Source organism: Ranitomeya variabilis, chromosome 2 (assembly GCF_051348905.1).
Source record: "Ranitomeya variabilis isolate aRanVar5 chromosome 2, aRanVar5.hap1, whole genome shotgun sequence".
NCBI lineage: Eukaryota > Metazoa > Chordata > Amphibia > Anura > Dendrobatidae > Ranitomeya > Ranitomeya variabilis.
The window spans coordinates 141,187,414-141,200,615 of record NC_135233.1 but is presented as its reverse complement, the minus strand read 5'-3'; the positions used below and the strand labels follow the sequence as shown (position 1 = coordinate 141,200,615).

The 13,202-nt window shown below is 39.4% G+C and overlaps 3 non-coding genes across 3 annotated transcripts; all 3 read right to left on the bottom strand.

The window, feature by feature from the left end:
- Positions 1–407: 407 nt before the first annotated feature.
- On the bottom strand, positions 408–490 carry TRNAL-UAA (transfer RNA leucine (anticodon UAA)). Its single transcript has one exon. It is a non-coding gene; the product is annotated as a tRNA-Leu (tRNA).
- Positions 491–9,280: 8,790 nt separating this feature from the next.
- On the bottom strand, positions 9,281–9,363 carry TRNAL-UAA (transfer RNA leucine (anticodon UAA)). The gene has a single exon. It is a non-coding gene; the product is annotated as a tRNA-Leu (tRNA).
- A 3,402-nt stretch (positions 9,364–12,765) lies between these two features.
- TRNAL-UAA (transfer RNA leucine (anticodon UAA)) lies at positions 12,766–12,848 on the bottom strand. Its single transcript has one exon. It is a non-coding gene; the product is annotated as a tRNA-Leu (tRNA).
- Between the last annotated feature and the right edge of the window lie 354 nt (positions 12,849–13,202).

The window sequence follows — 13,202 nt, the reverse complement described above, 5'->3', positions numbered from 1 at the left end:
ATATCATGCTCTAATGTACTAGAGATTCATCTCATAATGGAAAAAAATAAACATTAAAGGGTGATAGTCAGGGGCACTGAAGGGTTAATACTGCACTACCTGGCTACAAAAACATTTCTTTTGCTGAAACATTACTCTTTTTTCAGAAATCTTGTAGAATTTCAAGTGTAAGACTCATACCAGGAGTGGGGTTCGAGGCCCCTCAAATTTTAAGTTTGAAACTTAATGTAATATCATGCTCTAATGTACTAGAGATTCATCTCATAATGGAAAAAAATAAACATTAAAGGGTGATAGTCAGGGGCACTGAAGGGTTAATACTGCACTACCTGGCTACAAAAACATTTCTTTTGCTGAAACATTACTCTTTTTTCAGAAATCTTGTAGAATTTCAAGTGTAAAACTCATACCAGGAGTGGGGTTCGAACCCACGAGGATACATATCCATTGGATCTTAAGTCCAACGCCTTAACCACTCAGCCATCCTGGTGAATGCACATGAAGTTTTGGATTTCGTAGGCAGCTAGTGTTTATTGAATGTGTGCTCTCTTATGAAGTTTGTACTAACAGATTTTTTTAAGACACTTATCAAGAGCAATACACAGACTTTTAATGGGAACCTTACTGTTGACTGTAAATTTCATCCAGAAAAAAATATTTTTCCCCTTTTGTAGATTTTCATTTTTGATTACATGTTCAGTGTGGTGACCAAGAGTGAATATTAGAATAAAATGCCATCGAGATTTGTCAACAACACTAAGCACAAAGTTTTAGTTTATTTAAACACTTTAACCTCTCCAAAAAAGCTCATATTTATCAAATTCATCACTTTACCATAGGCCAGATTTTCTCAGGTGTATTTTACATTTCATGACATCCTACGCACACTGACCATGTTTTTTTCTGGATTACCCCCCTCTAGTAGATAATGTTTTTTTGTGAATGGATTGCGCTATATTTCTGATATTATTTTAACATCAAATGTTTCTTTGGGACTGTAGTTTGAATATTTACCTCAAATATTCAAATTTGCCTTAATCCCTACATTTTCCTCAATTTTTAAGTTTGGAACTTACTGTAATATCATGCTCTAATGTACTAGAGATTCATCTCATAATGGAAAAAATAAACATAAAAGGGCGATAGTCAGGTATATTGAAGATTAATACTGTGCTATCGGGCAACACAAACTTTTCTTGTGCTCAAACATTACTCCATTTTCTGAAACCTTGTAGAATTTGAAGTATAAAAATCATACCAGGAGTGGGGTTCGAACCCCCTCAATTTTTAAGTTTGGAACTTAATGTAATATCATGCTCTAATGTACTAGAGATTAATCTCATAATGGAAAAAATAAACATAAATGGGTGTATGGAAGGGTTAATACTGCACTCTCTGGCAACAAGAACAATTCTTTTGCTGAAATAATAATCATTTTTCAGAAATCTTGTAGAATTTCAAGTGTAAAACTCATACCAGAAATGAGGTTCGAACCCCTCAATTTTTAAGTTTGGAGCTTACTGTAATATCATGCTCGAAGGTACTAGAGATTCATCTCATAATGGAAAAAATAAACATAAAAGGGCATATTAAAGGGTTAATTGAAGGGTTAATACTGCACTCTCTGGCAACAAGAACAATTCTTTTGCTGAAATACTAATCATTTTTCAGAAATCTTGTAAAATTTCAAGTGTACAACTCATACCAGGAATGAGGTTCGAACCCCTCAATTTTTAAGTTTGGAGCTTACTGTAATATCATGCTCTAATGTACTAGAGATTCATCTCATAATGGAAAAAATAAACATAAAAGGGCGATTGTCAGGTGCATTGAAAGTTTAATACTGTGCTATCTGGCAACAAGAACTTTTCTTTTGCTCAAACATTACTCCATTTTCAGAAACTTGTAGAATTTCAAGTATAAGACTCATACCAGGAGTGGGGTTCGAGGCCCCTCAAATTGTAAGTTTGGAACTTAATGTAATATCATGCTTTAATGTACTAGAGATTCATCTCATAATGGAAAAAAATAAACATTAAAGGGTGATAGTCAGGGGCACTGAAGGGTTAATACTGCACTACCTGGCTACAAGAACATTTCTTTTAGAAAAAATAAGACGTCAGTTATAGGTAGCACATAAATGGCGACTCTTCATACAAATAGTAGTATAAAGGAGAATTGAGAGTCAAAACTGGCCAATGTAAATTTACAATCAGTTGAATTTTATTTCCAAAAATCAAATACATAAAGATACCATCAAATAATAAATATGTAACAGCTAGCAACTATATCCTAAGTACATCATAAAAGCTTTCCAGGAATACCCGAACACAAGTAAAAGCAAAAGCAAAAAATACTACTCCCCAATCATGTGCATATCGGTAAATGCTGTTCCAAGCCTGGGACCTGCTATCAGTGGCAGGCGATGATTAGACCAAGTAGTCTGCTTTAAAGTACGTTATCTAAAGGAACTCCCCGCACATCATGAAACCGTCATTATAAGTGCTAAAGACAGACACAATTAAATGAATTTACCCATGTGTGTGCAGGCGTCCTGTATGGATCCTGGATCGCAAAACCCCATTACTCCATTTTCAGAAACCTTGTAGAATTTGAAGTATAAAAATCATACCAGGAGTGGTGTTGTGAATTAGACTTTTTTGGCTCCCTCTTGTGGTCACTGGTGATATGACTCTGGGATTGTCTTTCCTCAGTTTGGCACCCACCTGGGTCGTTAGTCCAGGGGTGTTGCTATATAAACTTCCTGAATTCTCAGTCTGGTGCCTGGCATCGTTGTAATCAGTTCCTTTCTGTTTGCTCCTGTCTGCTGGTCCTGGATCTTGCAAAATTAAGCTAAGTCCTGCTTCTTGGTTTTTTGGTTATTTGCATTGTTCTTATTTTTTGTCCAGCTTGTACTAAATGTGATTCCTGATTTTGCTGGAAGCTCTAGGGGGCTGGTATTCTCCCCCCGGGCCGTTAGACGGTTCGGGGGTTCTTGAATATCCAGCGTGGAAATTTTGATAGGGTTTTTGCTGACCGTATAAGTCATCTTACTATATTCTGCTATTAGTCAGTGGGCCTCTCTTTGCTAAATATCTAGTTCATTCTTACGTTTGTCTTTTCTTCTTACCTCACCGTTATTATTTGTTGGGGGCTTGTATCCAACTTTTGGGGTCTTTTCTCTGGAGGCAAGAAAGGTCTATCTTTTCCCTTTTAGGGTTAGTTAGTTCCCCGGCTGGCGCGAGACGTCTAGAACCAACGTAGGCACGTTCCCCGGCTGCTGCTATTTGTGGTGCTAGGATTAGATATACGGTCAGCCCAGTTACCACTGCCCTATGAGCTGGTTTTTTGTGTTTGCAGACTTGGTATTTACTTTTGAGACCCTCTGCCATTGGGGTCATAACAGTATGCCAGGCCCAAGTTGAATGTTTAATGCATTGCAGAAGTGGGATAATAAGAAAGGAAATTCTGAGTTGTTTTTTTTTTTTTTTTTCCTCTCTTTCTTCCTCCCCTTTACCTCTGAGTGGCTTGAGCTTGCTGCAGACATGAATGTCCAGACCTTGATTACAAGTGTAGATCAGCTTGCTGCTCGTGTGCAGGGCATACAAGATTTTGTTACCAGTAGTCCAATGTCTGAACCTAAAATACCTATTCCTGAACTGTTCTCTGGAGACCGATTTAAGTTTAGGAATTTCAGGAATAATTGTAAATTGTTTCTATCTCTGAGACCCCGTTCATCTGGAGACTCAGCTCAGCAAGTTAAAATTGTTATCTCTTTCTTACGGGGCGACCCTCAGGATTGGGCTTTCTCGCTAGCGCCAGGAGATCCGGCATTGGCAAATATTGATGCGTTTTTTCTGGCGCTCGGATTGCTTTACGAGGAACCCAATCTTGAAATTCAGGCAGAAAAAGCCTTGCTGGCTATTTCTCAGGGCCAGGATGAAGCTGAAGTGTATTGCCAAAAATTTCGGAAATGGTCCGTGCTTACTCAGTGGAATGAGTGTGCTCTGGCCGCAAATTTCAGAAATGGCCTTTCTGAAGCCATTAAGAATGTGATGGTGGGTTTCCCCATTCCTACAAGTCTGAATGATTCCATGGCGCTGGCTATTCAAATTGACCGGCGTTTGCGGGAGCGCAAAGCAGCTAATCCTCTATTGGTGTTGTCTGAACAAACACCTGATTTAATGCAATGTGGTAGAATTCAGACTAGAAATGAACGGAAAAATCATAGACGTCAGAATGGGTTGTGTTTTTACTGTGGTGATTCTACACATGTTATATCAGCATGCTCTAAACGCCTTATAAGGGTTGTTAGTCCTGTCACCATTGGTAATTTGCAACCTAAATTTATTTTGTCTGTGACTTTAATTTGCTCATTGTCCTCCTACCCTGTTATGGCGTTTGTGGATTCAGGTGCTGCCCTGAGTCTTATGGATCTGTCATTTGCCAAGCGCTGTGGTTTTGTTCTTGAGCCGTTGGTAAATCCTATCCCTCTTAGAGGTATTGATGCTACGCCATTGGCAGAAAATAAACCGCAGTTTTGGACACAGGTAACCATGTGCATGACTCCTGAACATCGGGAGGTGATTTGTTTTCTTGTTCTGCATAAAATGCATGATTTGGTCGTTTTGGGTCTGCCATGGTTACAGACCCATAATCCAGTCTTGGATTGGAAGGCAATGTCTGTGTCAAGTTGGGGCTGTCAGGGAATTCATGGTGATTCCCCGCCGGTGTCTATTGCTTCCTCTACTCCTTCGGAAGTTCCTGAGTATTTGTCTGATTATCAGGATGTATTCAGCGAGTCCAGGTCCAGTGCTCTGCCTCCTCATAGGGACGGTGACTGCGCTATAGATTTGATTCCAGGTAGTAAATTTCCTAAGGGAAGATTATTTAATCTGTCTGTACCTGAGCATACCGCAATGCGTTCGTATATCAAGGAATCTCTGGAGAAGGGGCATATCCGTCCATCCTCTTCCCCTCTTGGTGCGGGATTCTTTTTTGTGGCCAAGAAGGACGGATCTTTGAGACCTTGTATTGACTATCGGCTTCTGAATAAAATCACTGTTAAATTTCAGTATCCTTTGCCTCTGTTGTCGGACTTGTTTGCCCGGATTAAAGGTGCCAAGTGGTTCACCAAGATAGATCTTCGTGGTGCGTACAACCTTGTGCGCATTAAGCAAGGAGATGAATGGAAAACTGCATTTAATACGCCCGAAAGTCATTTTGAGTACTTGGTGATGCCTTTTGGGCTCTCTAATGCTCCTTCAGTGTTTCAGTCCTTTATGCATGATATTTTCCGGAAGTATCTGGATAAATTTATGATTGTTTATCTGGATGATATTCTGTTTTTTTCTGATGATTGGGACTCGCATGTGGAGCAGGTCAGGATGGTGTTTCAGGTTTTGCATGAGAATGCTTTGTTTGTTAAGGGCTCAAAGTGTCTCTTTGGAGTACAGAAGGTTCCCTTTTTGGGTTTTATTTTTTCCCCTTCTGCGGTGGAGATGGACCCAGTCAAGGTCCGAGCTATTCATGATTGGACTCAACCCACGTCAGTTAAGAGTCTTCAGAAGTTCTTGGGTTTTGCTAACTTCTACCGTCGTTTTATCGCTAACTTTTCTAGCGTTGTTAAACCTTTGACGGATATGACCAAGAAAGGTTCAGATGTTTCTAACTGGGCTCCTGCAGCCGTGGAAGCTTTCCAAGAGTTGAAGCGCCGGTTTACTTCGGCGCCTGTTTTGTGCCAGCCTGATGTCTCACTTCCCTTTCAGGTTGAAGTGGATGCTTCTGAGATTGGGGCAGGGGCCGTTTTGTCGCAGAGAGGCCCTGGTTGCTCTGTAATGAGACCATGTGCTTTTTTCTCTAGGAAGTTTTCGCCTGCTGAGCGGAATTATGATGTTGGCAATCGGGAGTTGTTGGCCATGAAGTGGGCATTTGAGGAGTGGCGTCATTGGCTCGAGGGTGCTAAGCATCGTGTGGTGGTCTTGACTGATCACAAAAATCTGATGTATCTCGAGTCTGCTAAACGCCTGAATCCTAGACAGGCCCGTTGGTCATTGTTTTTCTCCCGTTTTGACTTTGTGGTCTCGTATTTACCAGGTTCAAAGAATGTGAAGGCTGATGCTCTTTCAAGGAGCTTTGTGCCTGACTCTCCTGGAGTCGCAGAACCAGTTGGTATTCTTAAAGAGGGAGTTATTTTGTCAGCCATTTCTCCGGATTTGCGACGTGTGTTGCAGAGATTTCAGGCTGGTAGACCTGACTCTTGTCCACCTGACAGACTGTTTGTTCCTGATAAGTGGACCAGCAGAGTCATTTCCGAGGTTCATTCCTCGGTGTTGGCAGGGCATCCGGGAATTTTTGGCACCAGAGATTTGGTGGCTAGGTCCTTTTGGTGGCCTTCCTTGTCGCGGGATGTACGGTCTTTTGTGCAGTCCTGTGGGACTTGTGCTCGAGCTAAGCCTTGCTGTTCTCGTGCCAGCGGGTTGCTCTTGCCCTTGCCTGTCCCGAAGAGGCCTTGGACACACATTTCCATGGATTTCATTTCAGATCTTCTGGTGTCTCAGGGCATGTCTGTCATCTGGGTGGTATGTGATCGCTTTTCCAAGATGGTCCATTTGGTATCTTTGCCTAAGCTGCCTTCCTCTTCCGATCTGGTTCCTTTGTTCTTTCAGAATGTGGTTCGTTTACACGGCTTTCCTGAGAATATTGTGTCTGACAGAGGATCCCAGTTTGTTTCCAGGTTCTGGTGATCCTTTTGTGCTAAGATGGGCATTGATTTGTCGTTTTCGTCTGCCTTTCATCCTCAGACTAATGGACAAACGGAGCGAACTAATCAGACTCTGGAGGCTTACTTGAGGTGTTTTGTTTCTGCTGATCAGGATGATTGGGTGACCTTCTTGCCGTTGGCTGAGTTTGCCCTTAATAATCGGGCTAGTTCCGCTACTTTGGTTTCGCCATTTTTCTGCAACTCTGGTTTCCATCCTCGTTTTTCCTCGGGACATGTGGAGCCTTCTGACTGTCCTGGGGTAGATTCCGTGGTGGATAGGTTGCAGCAGATTTGGAATCATGTGGTGGACAACTTAAAGTTGTCACAGGAGAAGGCTCAGCGTTTTGCCAACCGCCGCCGCGGTGTGGGTCCCCGACTTCGTGTTGGGGATTTGGTATGGCTGTCTTCTCGATTTGTTCCTATGAAGGTCTCCTCTCCTAAATTTAAGCCTCGCTTCATCGGTCCTTACAAGATATTGGAAATCCTTAATCCTGTGTCCTTTCGCTTGGATCTTCCGGTGTCATTTGCCATTCACAGCGTGTTCCATAGGTCTTTGTTGCGGCGGTACGTTGTGCCTGTGGTTCCTTCTGTTGAGCCTCCTGCTCCGGTGTTGGTTGAGGGCGAGTTGGAGTATGTGGTGGAGAAGATCTTGGATTCTCATCTCTCCAGGCGGAGGCTTCAGTATCTGGTTAAGTGGAAGGGTTATGGTCAGGAGGATAATTCCTGGGTGGTTGCCTCTGATGTGCATGCGGCCGATTTAGTTCGTGCCTTTCACGCTGCTCATCCTGATCGCCCTGGTGGTCTTGGTGAGGGTTCGGTGACCCCTCCTTAAAGGGGGGGTACTGTTGTGAATTAGACTTTTTTGGCTCCCTCTTGTGGTCACTGGTGATATGACTCTGGGATTGTCTTTCCTCAGTTTGGCACCCACCTGGGTCGTTAGTCCAGGGGTGTTGCTATATAAACTTCCTGAATTCTCAGTCTGGTGCCTGGCATCGTTGTAATCAGTTCCTTTCTGTTTGCTCCTGTCTGCTGGTCCTGGATCTTGCAAAATTAAGCTAAGTCCTGCTTCTTGGTTTTTTGGTTATTTGCATTGTTCTTATTTTTTGTCCAGCTTGTACTAAATGTGATTCCTGATTTTGCTGGAAGCTCTAGGGGGCTGGTATTCTCCCCCCGGGCCGTTAGACGGTTCGGGGGTTCTTGAATATCCAGCGTGGAAATTTTGATAGGGTTTTTGCTGACCGTATAAGTCATCTTACTATATTCTGCTATTAGTCAGTGGGCCTCTCTTTGCTTTATATCTAGTTCATTCTTACGTTTGTCTTTTCTTCTTACCTCACCGTTATTATTTGTTGGGGGCTTGTATCCAACTTTTGGGGTCTTTTCTCTGGAGGCAAGAAAGGTCTATCTTTTCCCTTTTAGGGTTAGTTAGTTCTCCGGCTGGCGCGAGACGTCTAGAACCAACGTAGGCACGTTCCCCGGCTGCTGCTATTTGTGGTGCTAGGATTAGATATACGGTCAGCCCAGTTACCACTGCCCTATGAGCTGGTTTTTTGTGTTTGCAGACTTGGTATTTACTTTTGAGACCCTCTGCCATTGGGGTCATAACAGAGTGGGGTTCGAACCCCCTCAATTTTTAAGTTTGGAACTTAATGTAATATCATGCTCTAATGTACTAGAGATTAATCTCATAATGGAAAAAATAAACATAAAAGGGCGAATGGAAGGGTTAATTGATGGGTTAATACTGCACTCTCTGGCAACAAGAACAATTCTTTTGCTGAAATATTAAACATTTTTCAGAAATCTTGTAGAATTTCAAGTGTGAAACTCATACCAGAAATGAGGTTCGAACCCCTCAATTTTTAAGTTTGGAGCTTACTGTAATATCATGCTCTAATGTACTAGAGATTCATCTCATAATGGAAAAAATAAACATAAAAGGGCGATTGTCAGGTGCATTGAAGGTTTAATACTGTGCTATCTGGCAACAAGAACTTTTCTTTTGCCCAAACATTACTCCATTTTCAGAAACTTGTAGAATTTCAAGTGTAAAACTCATACCAGAAATGAGGTTCGAACCCCTCAATTTTTAAGTTTGGAGCTTACTGTAATATCATGCTCTAATGTACTAGAGATTCATCTCATAATGGAAAAAAATAAACATTAAAGGGTGATAGTCAGGGGCACTGAAGGGTTAATACTGCACTACCTGGCTACAAAAACATTTCTTTTGCTGAAACATTACTCTTTTTTCAGAAATCTTGTAGAATTTCAAGTGTAAGACTCATACCAGGAGTGGGGTTCGAGGCCCCTCAAATTTTAAGTTTGAAACTTAATGTAATATCATGCTCTAATGTACTAGAGATTCATCTCATAATGGAAAAAAATAAACATTAAAGGGTGATAGTCAGGGGCACTGAAGGGCTAATACTGCACTACCTGGCTACAAAAACATTTCTTTTGCTGAAACATTACTCTTTTTTCAGAAATCTTGTAGAATTTCAAGTGTAAAACTCATACCAGGAGTGGGGTTCGAACCCACGAGGATACATATCCATTGGATCTTAAGTCCAACGCCTTAACCACTCGGCCATCCTGGTGAATGCACATGAAGTTTTGGATTTCGTAGGCAGCTAGTGTTTATTGAATGTGTGCTCTCTTATGAAGTTTGCACTAACAGATTTTTTTAAGACACTTATCAAGAGCAATACACAGACTTTTAATGGGAACCTTACTGTTGACTGTAAATTTCATCCAGAAAAAAATATTTTTCCCCTTTTGTAGATTTTCATTTTTGATTACATGTTCAGTGTGGTGACCAAGAGTGAATATTAGAATAAAATGCCATCGAGATTTCTCAACAACACTAAGCACAAAGTTTTAGTTTATTTAAACACTTTAACCTCTCCAAAAAAGCTCATATTTATCAAATTCATCACTTTACCATAGGCCAGATTTTCTCAGGCGTATTTTACATTTCATGACATCCTATGCACACTGACCATGTTTTTTTCTGGATTACCCCCCTCTAGTAGATAATGTTTTTTTGTGAATGGATTGCGCTATATTTCTGATATTATTTTAACATCAAATGTTTCTTTGGGACTGTAGTTTGAATATTTACCTCAAATATTCAAATTTGCCTTAATCCCTACATTTTCCTCAATTTTTAAGTTTGGAACTTACTGTAATATCATGCTCTAATGTACTAGAGATTCATCTCATAATGGAAAAAATAAACATAAAAGGGCGATAGTCAGGTATATTGAAGATTAATACTGTGCTATCAGGCAACACAAACTTTTCGTGTGCTCAAACATTACTCCATTTTCAGAAACCTTGTAGAATTTGAAGTATAAAAACCATAACAGGAGTGGGGTTCGAACCCCCTCAATTTTTAAGTTTGGAACTTAATGTAATATCATGCTCTAATGTACTAGAGATTAATCTCATAATGGAAAAAATAAACATAAATGGGTGTATGGAAGGGTTAATACTGCACTCTCTGGCAACAAGAACAATTCTTTTGCTGAAATAATAATCATTTTTCAGAAATCTTGTAGAATTTCAAGTGTAAAACTGATACCAGAAATGAGGTTCGAACCCCTCAATTTTTAAGTTTGGAGCTTACTGTAATATCATGCTCTAAGGTACTAGAGATTCATCTCATAATGGAAAAAATAAACATAAAAGGGCATATTAAAGGGTTAATTGAAGGGTTAATACTGCACTCTCTGGCAACAAGAACAATTCTTTTGCTGAAATATTAATCATTTTTCAGAAATCTTGTAAAATTTCAAGTGTACAACTCATACCAGGAATGAGGTTCGAACCCCTCAATTTTTAAGTTTGGAGCTTACTGTAATATCATGCTCTAATGTACTAGAGATTCATCTCATAATGGAAAAAATAAACATAAAAGGGCGATTGTCAGGTGCATTGAAAGTTTAATACTGTGCTATCTGGCAACAAGAACTTTTCTTTTGCTCAAACATTACTCCATTTTCAGAAACTTGTAGAATTTCAAGTATAAGACTCATACCAGGAGTGGGGTTCGAGGCCCCTCAAATTGTAAGTTTGGAACTTAATGTAATATCATGCTCTAATGTACTAGAGATTCATCTCATAATGGAAAAAAATCAACATTAAAGGGTGATAGTCAGGGGCACTGAAGGGTTAATACTGCACTACCTGGCTACAAGAACGTTTCTTTTGCTGAAACATTACTCTTTTTTCAGAAATCTTGTAAAATTTCAAGTGTGAAACTCATACCCACGAGGATACATATCCATTGGATCTTAAGTCCAACGCCTTAACCACTCGGCCATCCTGGTGAATGCACATGAAGTTTTGGATTTCGTAGGCAGCTAGTGTTTATTGAATGTGTGCTCTCTTATGAAGTTTGCACTAACAGATTTTTTTAAGACACTTATCAAGAGCAATACACAGACTTTTAATGGGAACCTTACTGTTGACTGTAAATTTCATACAGAAAAAAATATTTTTCCCCTTTTGTAGATTTTCATTTTTGATTACATGTTTAGTGTGGTGACCAAGAGTGAATATTAGAATAAAATGCCATCGAGATTTGTCAACAACACTAAGCACAAGGTTTTAGTTTATTTAAACACTTTAACCTCTCCAAAAAAGCTCATATTTGTCAAATTCATCACTTTACCATAGGCCAGATTTTCTCAGGCGTATTTTACATTTCATGACATCCTACGCACACTGGCCATGTTTTTTTCTGGATTACCCCCCTCTAGTAGATAATGTTTTTTGTGAATGGATTGCACTATATTTCTGATATTATTTTAACATCAAATGTTTCTTTGGGACTGTAGCTTGAATATTTACTTCAAATATTCAAATTGGCCTTAATCCCTACATTTTCCTCAATTTTTAAGTTTGGAACTTACTGTAATATCATGCTCTAATGTACTAGAGATTCATCTCATAATGGAAAAAATAAACATAAAAGGGCGATAGTCAGATATATTGAAGATTAATACTGTGCTATCGGGCAACACAAACTTTTCTTGTGCTCAAACATTACTCCATTTTCTGAAACCTTGTAGAATTTGAAGTATAAAAATCATACCAGGAGTGGGGTTTGAACCCCCTCAATTTTTAAGTTTGGAACTTAATGTAATATCATGCTCTAATGTACTAGAGATTAATCTCATAATGGAAAAAATAAACATAAATGGGCGTATGGAAGGGTTAATACTGCACTCTCTGGCAACAAGAACAATTCTTTTGCTGAAATAATAATCATTTTTTAGAAATCTTGTAGAATTTCAAGTGTAAAACTCATACCAGAAATGAGGTTCGAACCCCTCAATTTTTAAGTTTGGAGCTTACTGTAATATCATGCTCTAAGGTACTAGAGATTCATCTCATAATGGAAAAAATAAACATAAAAGGGCATATTAAAGGGTTAATTGAAGGGTTAATACTGCACTCTCTGGCAACAAGAACAATTCTTTTGCTGAAATATTAATCATTATTCAGAAATCTTGTAGAATTTCAAGTGTACAACTCATACCAGGAATGAGGTACGAACCCCTCAATTTTTAAGTTTGGAGCTTACTGTAATATCATGCTCTAATGTACTAGAGATTCATCTCATAATGGAAAAAATAAACATAAAAGGGCGATTGTCAGGTGCATTGAAGGTTTAATACTGTGCTATCTGGCAACAAGAACTTTTCTTTTGCTCAAACATTACTCCATTTTCAGAAACTTGTAGAATTTCAAGTATAAGACTCATACCAGGAGTGGGGTTCGAGGCCCCTCAAATTTTAAGTTTGGAACTTAATGTAATATCATGCTCTAATGTACTAGAGATTCATCTCATAATGGAAAAAAATAAACATTAAAGGGTGATAGTCAGGGGCACTGAAGGGTTAATACTGCACTACCTGGCTACAAGAACATTTCTTTTGCTGAAACATTACTCTTGTTTCAGAAATCTTGTAGAATTTCAAGTGTAAAACTCATACCAGGAGTGGGGTTCGAACCCACGAGGATACATATCCATTGGATCTTAAGTCCAACGCCTTAACCACTCGGCCATCCTGGTGAATGCACATGAAGTTTTGGATTTCGTAGGCAGCTAGTGTTTATTGAATGTGTGCTCTCTTATGAAGTTTGCACTAACAGATTTTTTTAAGACACTTATCAAGAGCAATACACAGACTTTTAATGGGAACCTTACTGTTGACTGTAAATTTCATCCAGAAAAAAATATTTTTCCCCTTTTGTAGATTTTCATTTTTGATTACATGTTTAGTGTGGTGACCAAGAGTGAATATTAGAATAAAATGCCATCGAGATTTGTCAACAACACTAAGCACAAGGTTTTAGTTTATTTAAACACTTTAACCTCTCCAAAAAAGCTCATATTTGTCAAATTCATCACTTTACCATAGGCCAG